Here is a 9,777-nt window from a genome sequence, read left to right on the forward strand (position 1 = left end):
CCTTTTCTGCCATGGTTGTTAAACAAATCACTACAGTTCTTAAGTGAGACATGCAGTCGTTAGGCAAATCCAGCCTACCTCATTGTTGGAAGCCAGCTGAGAGGGCTACAAAGGGCAATCACATGACCTGGGTTGCCAAGCGCCCAAATTATGATCACACATAGGGATTCTGCAATGGTCATAATTGTGAGTTGTAAGTCATTTTGTTTCAGTGCCATTGTAACTTCAAAACAGTAGCTAAACAAATGGTTGTAAGCTGAGGACTACCTGTTCTTCATTTTATTCCACCTACTTTTGGGGTGATTAGGTGGTCAACATGTCCTGATGTGTTGATGTTTAAGGAAAAAAAACATTTGATTGAGATCAGAAGCATCAGTGAAGAAATGAACTCACGGTAGAGAGAGATGAAAAAAATGGAAGCAAATAGTGATATTCTCCCTGGAGTGACTTCATTTTACAATCTCTAGTGGTTCTGTCATTCTATGGCAGAAAAGGAGATTATCCCTAACATTCAATATATCACTTTGTCTGCCCGTATACTTTGCTGATAACTAAAAGCTAGAAACAAATGTAAAAAGACAAGCACAATCTCTAAGGAATTTTTCTCCCCTCTGGCTAGACATTTACAAATAACAAGGAGAAACTTGCATTTTATTTCATTTTTTTTTTTACAAAAGAAACATGAACTCTAGAAACAGAAACCAGTGTACATTTCATCAAATGCCTAACCTTTTACAACCAATATATAACTCTCGCTCTGTTTCACTTTCTATATCAGATGTTAAATACATTGGGTATTAAAACAGAGGTCATAAGTGTTTGGGATCCTTTTCATGGTTTTAGATATCTCCAAATATTTTTTTTATAAAAGGAATGTTCTGGATTGGGTTTTCGTAGCATCTTGAGGTCAAGCAAGATCTGATACTAAAACATGTCAAAAAGAATATTGCTTTAAAAAAACAATAGCAAGAGAGATTAGATTTTTATTAGGATACTGCTAAAGAAGTGGTTCTCCAGATATTCTGAATATACCTAATAGTAGCACAAATGTGGCACTTTTCACTGTGATTGGTGGAACAAAGTTTTGAAGATTTATTTCATATGTAGTGCCTTCCTTGAGAATTTGGCAACTCCACAACTATCATTCCTTTCATGATGTTCCAATGAAGTATTTAGCCTCAAATCTAGTTATATTCTTAAAAGAGATGGTTATTTCCAGCAGATAACTAAAAGATATTCCTTTATAGATTTAAATAAAAATTAAACAGAATTGTATTGTTTGAAGTAACATATGAAATATAATGACTAGGTGCTTGGTGTATAATATTTGTGTTTTGACATTAGATTACAAAAATCTGTTAGAATATTAGCTAGATTGGCACTAACTTATATTTAAACATGGTTTGCCCAAAAGCTATAGAGTCTGAGTTAGCAGAAGAATTATGGTGAAAATATTTTGACTTGAAAGAAACTATAAGCCCCATCCTTTATTTCTTCCCAAAATGTTGCTCATCTCTTCTCCTTTACTGTATTCTTTCTGGGTAGAGTGGCTGTAAGAATGGGAAGCCCTGTGTTTGATGAGCTGCCCTACCCAAGGTCTTGTTGTCCCATAATCATAATAAGTAGAGGTTGGCTAGAGGAACATTGCAAAGCTTCAGGCAACAGGCTGACTGAAATCCTTTCCATTGTACAGTTAGTAAAGGGGCTCTTTCTGAGGCAACCGTATCTAGAGAACCCTCAGTGACCTCACTAAAAAAAGGCCAAATTACCAAAGGGGAACAGTGGCGGATGACAAACAGCAGACCCATCCTCCTATGCTTCTATGGATGCCCAAAATACACAAATCTGGCATACCCTTCGGTCCAATTGTAGTGCTACTAGAGACTCTACATATAACATTGCAAAAGAATTACGGTAACAAAAATGCCTGGGCACCTTACAAGAGGAAGCCAACACTCCATTAACTCTCCACTTCAAACAATAGATGAGGATGAAATCATAGTCTAATTGATGTCACAGCCCTGTTCATGTCTATAGATCCAGAACTAGCCAAAGAATCTATGATTACATTGGTCGACAGCACAGCTGACTTAACCAAATACATGAAGATTGAAACATCCAGGATTATGGATCTCATAAACCTCTGCTTAACTACATACTTCCAATTTGACTAACATATTTACCAAAAATTAAAGGGATACCTATGGGATCACCACTTTCAGGACTTATAGCAGAGGTCATCATGCACTTCCACAAAAACAATCAAAAACATGGATCAGATATGTAGATGACACCTTCACCATAATAAAAAGGACAATTAGACAACATCCACAGAACCATCAATAACATTTTTAAAAGAATCCAGTATACTAGAGAAGAAGAAAACAATAACTCGCTACCCTTCTTGGATATCTTGATCAAGAGAGACCACAGTGGCAAACTAGAAACACAAGTCTACAGAAAAAATACCCATATTAACCAAATACTCCACTACCAAAGCAACAACCCAACCTCCTACAAGAGAAGCTGCATAAGTTGCTTTATTGCAGAACAGCAGAAAAAGGAAGTAGAACTTCTATATGACATATTCCAACAAAATGGATATCCATGCAACTTTATCAAAAAGTCCCTGACCACTCAACCCAATACAGCACAACCCCCCAAAAGAATTACACTGCCATACATCAAGAATATCTCAGAAACCACAACAGACTACAACTACATGGAATCAGCATAGTACACAAGCCAACTAAAGTCCTTCAAAACATCCTAAGCAGACCAAAAGACCCAACAACCCAAGAAGAAAAAAAAACAGTCATCCACAACATACAATGTAAGGACTGCAACAACCACTATGTAGGACAAACAGGTAGAAGACTGGTAGAACACATCTACAAACACCAACTAGCACTCAGAAGACATGACGAAAATTCTTTAATCTCACAATATATAGACAGATGTAACCATAGTTTCAGTTGGGAAGATGTGACCATCCTAGTCCAAAAACGTCAGGGAATTTCTAAAAGCCTGACACTCTGACAAATCAGCCATCAATAGACACATAGAAATTAACTACATTTATAGACTGTGCAAAAGGGACACTCACCCAACCCAAAAAGAGAACAAAAAGATCCAAGCCCCTCTCCACCAGCAATCAGTTCCCAGATCATTCCAATGTTAACATCAGACCACCATCAAACTGCCAAAGAAGCTGACAGTAAACAGCCCAATCAAAAAATCTCTAAGACCACCCCCATCAACACTGACAGGCAAGCCACTAGAACAGGGGTGTCGAACTGGCAGCCCGCAGGCCGGATGCATCATGTGCAGGCCATGCCCACCCCAGCTCTGCTAAAGCAAAAAACATCACAATACGTCATGATAGGTCACGTGACATGACCGAGTTTGACACCTGTGCACCAGAATATAAACTGACAGCAAACTGCGCTCCTTATTAGCAATGATGATGTTACCTAGTTTGGTTAATGAAACATCTGCAAGAAAACAAGCAAGCTCAGAGAGCACCATGTCAATGCTGAGCTACAAATATTCTCCTTTATTAGCTCTTTCTTTCATTAAGAAGCCCTATCCTATGCTGCCACGTTGTTCACCTGCCACATCTTGAAAAAATAAGTTGGCTAGTACTGAGATATAAGATCACTGGGAAGCCCCAAGGCTGTAGGCTAGGCTTGAGGTTGAAAAACATTCCAGAAGAAACCTGTGGCAAGGAAGAGCTATGTAATCACCAGTTAAGCTTAATTTGGAGGGGATTTTATTTCCTGCATCTCCTCTTTAATGCTTTATCCAGCTGAAGAAAAGGTAATAGCATTTGATCACTGACCACTTGAACATCACCACTCGTCTAAAGAAATGCTGGATGTAGCAGCAATGGACAGTTCTGAAGTTTAGGCACTAACTACTTATTAATAAAGAGAGGTGGGGGGATTCATAATTACCAAAAGCTTGATGAGCGTGCATTAACAGCTCTATATCTCTGTGAAACAGATAATACTCCTTATAGAACTATGGAATGAAATCACTTAGATTCCCTCAGTCTCCTATTATGACAGTTCCCATGCATTACTTCTCATACAGCACTTTCAGAGGCAGGCTCATAAAATTATTGCCAGCTTTTATGGCACTAGAAGAGACATCAGGCTAATGTTTGCTCTCTTCCGCTGGGATGTTTCCTTTAATTCATTCAAGTACAGAGTGGAGGACATTCAATGACCCAGTGCACTTGTCTTTCTCCAGACATCTGGAGATTGTTATTGTACTGCTCTGAATTTAAAAGAAAAGGAGACAAGGGTTTTTGTTTTAAGAAAAGACATGGTGGTCCCAGTCAATCGAAATGGAGTATGTCCAAACAATCTGATACCTAATGGCACACACATGGAGAAAGGCAATTATGAGACAAAAAGTATTGACACATGTGTGTTGCCATAACATGCCAGCTGTTCCCACCCTTCCAGAGACAGAGGAGAGCTTGTGTGCTTCCTGCCATTTAATACTATGACTAACGGTTGCTTTTAAGAAAATTGATCTGCCCATATAATACACGCAGAAACCATGCAAAAAAATAGTTTACATTTGATTCTGCTGCTTTTCCCAGACACAGCTGTGTACATTTTACTGTTCAAAGATCACTAGCTCAAATCATGCAAGTTACATCAGTCAAATCATGACATGTAATTTGTGCCATTTGTACAATATTGACACCTAAATGTATGTTCAAAAATGTCCCCCTGTCCTCACCTGAATTTACAGCACAAATATTGTTGGCATTGTAGGGCTTTTTTCAGGTTTGGGGGGTTCAGGTATGGCTAATCTCCAAAGTGCTAATTTGCTTACAACTCAAAGATTGAAACCCAATTCAATCCAAGAGTAATCAGAAACCTGGAAAATGGCAATGGGAAAAGCTTCCAAATAAAGTGTTACTGCCAAGATCCCACACTTTGAGTCTCATCCACAAGATTTTCTTTCTTGGCGATGAAGAAATCAAAAGATGATTGCTCACTACTTTCTACTTTTTCAGTACCAGGCAAGACTTGCAAATATCCCCACATCCTCTTCTCCTTTGTAACATTTCAGTGGATAACTTAAATAGCAATGTAGGCTAAAGCAGCCTTCCCAGACATTCTCCAAGGATTTCAACTATTCCATTCTGCTCATCCTATACCAATGATGGTGAACCTTTTAGAGACCGAGTGCCCAAAAACTGGCCCCACCCCTGCTCCACCCCCTGCCCCGCCCCCGCTCTGCCCCCATTCCCCACCCCCCTGCCCACAGGGCCACTCACCGCCTCCAGGGCCTGCCGCAGATCGCCCAGGCAGCGATGGAGGTCACGCCCTCTGCCCGCGCCCTGTAGCATCAACTGTGCATGATGGGGTGTGAGGGTAGAGTCTTGTCTATGCTGCCTGGCTGCCATGTCCTTGGCTGCACTGCCCCATGTGGGCCACGCTCAGGGGCAACTCTCCTTCAGGGGGGCTTCTGGAGAGGAGGGGATCACGGGGGGAGGCGAGGCTGGGGCAACGGCACGTGTGTCCACAGAGAGAGCTCCGAGTGCCGCCTCTGGCACCCGTGCCATAGGTTCTCCACCACTGTCCTATACTATATAGTCAGGCTGGTTGGAAGATAAGGGCAGTTGAAATATAAATGTCTGTGGAGATTCTTAGTCATCCAGGTCATGGTTGTCCCAAAGGTACTTTTTCAGGAGACAACTGGACTTTCTTGTTTTTCTTCAGAACTGAAGAAGCTTCTTGGATGAGAAGCAAAACGTCTTCAAAGGAAAACAAAGTTCAGTTGCCTCTTGAAAAAGCACCTTTGGGACAGTTGAAATGTAATATATTTAGGGGTAACAGAGTGGGAAACATTTTTTTCTTTACTTTGTAAAATGGAAGGAGAAGACAGAATCTCAGAGATAAAGAGAAAGTAGCAAACCACAGCTGATCCTAAGGAACATCTGCAAATGTACCTTCTCTCTAAAATATTGAGCTTAAGTTTAGAGAGGCACACAATTTTTTTTTTATTTGAGGGATAGACGGGAGTACTCTGTGACGTGCTATTATTCTCAGGATTAGCTCATATAATCTATCCTGATTTCTTTTAATTTCTTGTCAAAATATCTAAAAAAAACACAAGACCTATAAAAATGATTGATAAGTATGATCCTAATACTGTACATACCAATCCAACTTTTAAAAATATTCCTTTTAAGAAAAATGAAGCCATCATCTGCTTTTATCACCTTGTTCTCACTGAATCTAAGACAAAGATCCCTAGTTTTAAGACAAATTATTTTGAGGGACATAACCTTAGTCTTTTAGGTAAACCCAGCACAATATTGTGATGTAGATTCTAGCTTCTTGTACTTTTGCTTCTTCTCCACAGCATTTCCATCCCTCTATATTTCCCAAGATCCATCCATTTCCTATCTCCTTTCGTGTTTTCCTGGTTTTTCTACCTCTTTAATCTTCTTTGTTCTGCTCAAAGTCCAACTTGACTTGGGGGAAATGGGCTTGTTCAGCACATTGCCAACAGTTGAAAAATATTAATAACACAGAGATATATGCAACAATACCTACACCACGTCAGTACCATCTTTAAGTAGAATACAATGATACTGGTAAGTGCCTCCTTCTAAAAGTTGTCTTTTTCCTGCCAGCAATATTTTATAACACCTGTTAAACTATTCCTCTTCCATAATATCTCTTAACTGATAAGAGCCTAATTTTCACTAGTAACAAGTAAAACAGAAAATGTTAAGTGTGCTAGGAAATAGTAAAAAAAAACTGGTAAAAATAAAACACGAACACAAAAAATGAATAAATAGCATACACAAATATGTTTACATATTTACATAAAATATCCAAAATATATTTCCCCTGCTTGCTTCTTCAAATCACACTTACTCTTGTCTTTTGGACCAGCTGATGAAATGGGAGGTGGAGGAGAGTTTTTTTGATTTATCAGTACACCCTGAAGAGGGTTTCCTATTTTTACAAATTAGTTGGTTTCATGCACAAAGGAATCTATTTGAATTGAAAAAAACCTAAACTAATATTTTGATAGCTGAGCTTGGTCTAAGGAGGTAAGGTTATAAATGCTGCCACCGTAAATAAATAAAACTCAGGCCGTTTGATTTCATTACAGTGAAGAACAGACATTATTGAAGCATTCACTGGGGAAATCTGGGGAGACAATGGACCATTAAGATCAAATTCTATCACTGGAAAACTGGCATTAAGGCAACTGAGATGTGAAAGCAAAGACATATGCTCATGATAACCTACCTGCCCCAAGCTCAAAGCAGCTAACAGCACAAAGCATTACAATACCGGCTCTAATGAGAAAACAATAATCCAATAAGATCAGAATCATACAAGCCTTGGTTTTCTCTGTGGCACTCTATGGAAACAAAGTTGGACTTTGAAGAAGCAGAATAGGACTATTAGCACTTTCAAACATTGACGTTACCATGGACAATAAATAAAACAAACTATTGAGCAAATCAACCCAGATTTTTTCAGTCAAACTACAAATGATCAGACTCAAATTATTCTACTTCAGACGTATTATATAAAGAACTATCTCTCTAAAGAAACATGGAAGGAAAGAAAAGAGGATGACTAGCAGCAAGATGGAGAGACTCGGTTACAGTGGCAATGAATATATTTTGCAATAGTGGCAAATATTTGTAGCTCAGGTGTAAAATGAGGGTAAAGTTTTGTTCTCCGAACTTGTGGGTTGGTTTCCAAACATTTCGTTACTAAGCTAGGTAATAATAATAATAATAATAATACTTTAATTTATACCCCGCCCTTCTCCCGAGGGACTCAGATCTTCAGTGGAGTTTAGGGGATCTCAGTATCAGTGTTCTTCTATTTATAAGGGCTTCAGATGTGTGTATGTCGAGTGAGGATCTTGTGATGGGTTTTATCACCTGACCCATCACAAGACCCTCACAGACACACCCACACCTGAAGCCCTTATAATCAGAACACTGACACTGACATCCTCTAAACTCCACTGAAGATGTTACTTAGCCTGATAATGAAATGTTTGGAAACCAACCCAGAAGCTGGGAGAACGAAACTTCAACCTCAAGGAATATACTATCTTAAAATCTGATGGACCAGGTTAGGACAGGTTTTCATGCAATCAGTCTATGTGATCACTAAGCATTGAAAGCAATTTGATGGCACATAATCAAAATAATAAAATGCTACCGATAACAGCAGTAAACGGTATAGTTGATTGATTACATATGCATTCAAATGTGAACCTTCAGGTCTTTAGCCAGGATGGATGCGCTTTCATATGTTGTTTTTGAAAAAAATAAGAGTAGAGTCCATTTGTTGATCAGGGAAATATAACCTAGGAAGACTTGCACATACAGGTTGATCTTTCAAAGCCTTTCTGGGCATATTTACAGGAGCAAGAAGCAGCTGCTCTCTATTACAAGGGGAACTGCTGATGTCAATGAAGCAGCAGTCTCCATAGTGGCATGCTCAACTTGACTTGGAAAGGGGAACAGCTGCAAAGATGTCTGCCCGGGTGGTCAAAAAAGTTAAGATCAAGTATGATCAAAAGTATGATCAAAGCTCTGCTCCTTTTTTTTAATGTCCACTGCAAAGCATATTTTAAAAGAGGTGAGCTTTGATTACACCAGGGTTTCCCAACTCTAACGGTTGGCAAATTCTGGGAGTTGAAGCATCTTAAAGTTGCCAAGGTTGAGAAACCCTGGTTTACACAGTCACAGTGAACATTGTGATGTTTTTTTTTTTTTAACTTCCTTTAAGATTGTTTCTGGAAGGGCTGCTCATCCCTCCTTGTGAGTGGTTATATACATTGACATATAACCTGAAGAATATATCTGTGGTCTTGTCTTCTTTTCATAGCTAGGACTCCAAGTAGATCTTTCCCTTAGGAATTCCCTGACAAAAGACGTAATGGTTTTTGTTTGCTTGCTTTTAAATTTGTTCTTGTTTTGTACAAATAAGTTGGGAATTTGGGAGTACTCATGGACAACATAAAAGGAATAATACAAAGTTACTCAAACATCATATCTGAGCAGTGACTATTTACAATGCCAAACAATTGGTATTGTTAAAGGAAAGCCTTAATAGGATTTAAGCTACCTTTTTATTTACGAACTGCTCAGTGAACGAACAAAATACAAACAGAGTTTGGCATATGACCACGCTAAAAAGCATTATGAAAGATCAAGGCCACAAAATATTTTTCTGAAAAACCTGGTCTGGCTTCTTTTTGTTTGGATCTGAGAAAGGAAGGGAAAGGAACTTTTCAGTTCATTCTGTTAATACCACAAAGAACTTTCTTTCCTTTTATAGAGAATAACTGCCTGTTTTATTTCCAAGTAAACATGAGGTCTAACATACCAGGCTGGGAATGCACCCTTAACCACATCCACATGTTGCAGCTGAATAAGAGGGGATCTGCATACAAACACATACATGTCAGCTATATATGCTTACATAGATCCTTAACATTATCTTAACATTAAAATTTAGCACCAACATTTAACATTACAATTACCTGTTCCAATATAATAGACAAAACTACATCCAACTGTTGGTATGTTGAACTTATACTGCATCCAGTTTTGGTCACCACAATGTAAAAAAGATGTTGAGACTCTAGAAAGAGTACAGAGAAGAGCAACCAAGATGATTAGGGGACTGGAGGCTAAAACATATAAGGAAAGGCTGCTGGAATTGGGCATGTCTAGTTTAATGAAGAGAAGGACGAGGGGGG

This window comes from Protobothrops mucrosquamatus, unplaced genomic scaffold, assembly GCF_001527695.2.
Source record: "Protobothrops mucrosquamatus isolate PMUCROS unplaced genomic scaffold, P.Mucros_1.0 scaffold2639, whole genome shotgun sequence".
In the NCBI taxonomy this organism is placed as follows: Eukaryota; Metazoa; Chordata; class Lepidosauria; order Squamata; family Viperidae; genus Protobothrops; species Protobothrops mucrosquamatus.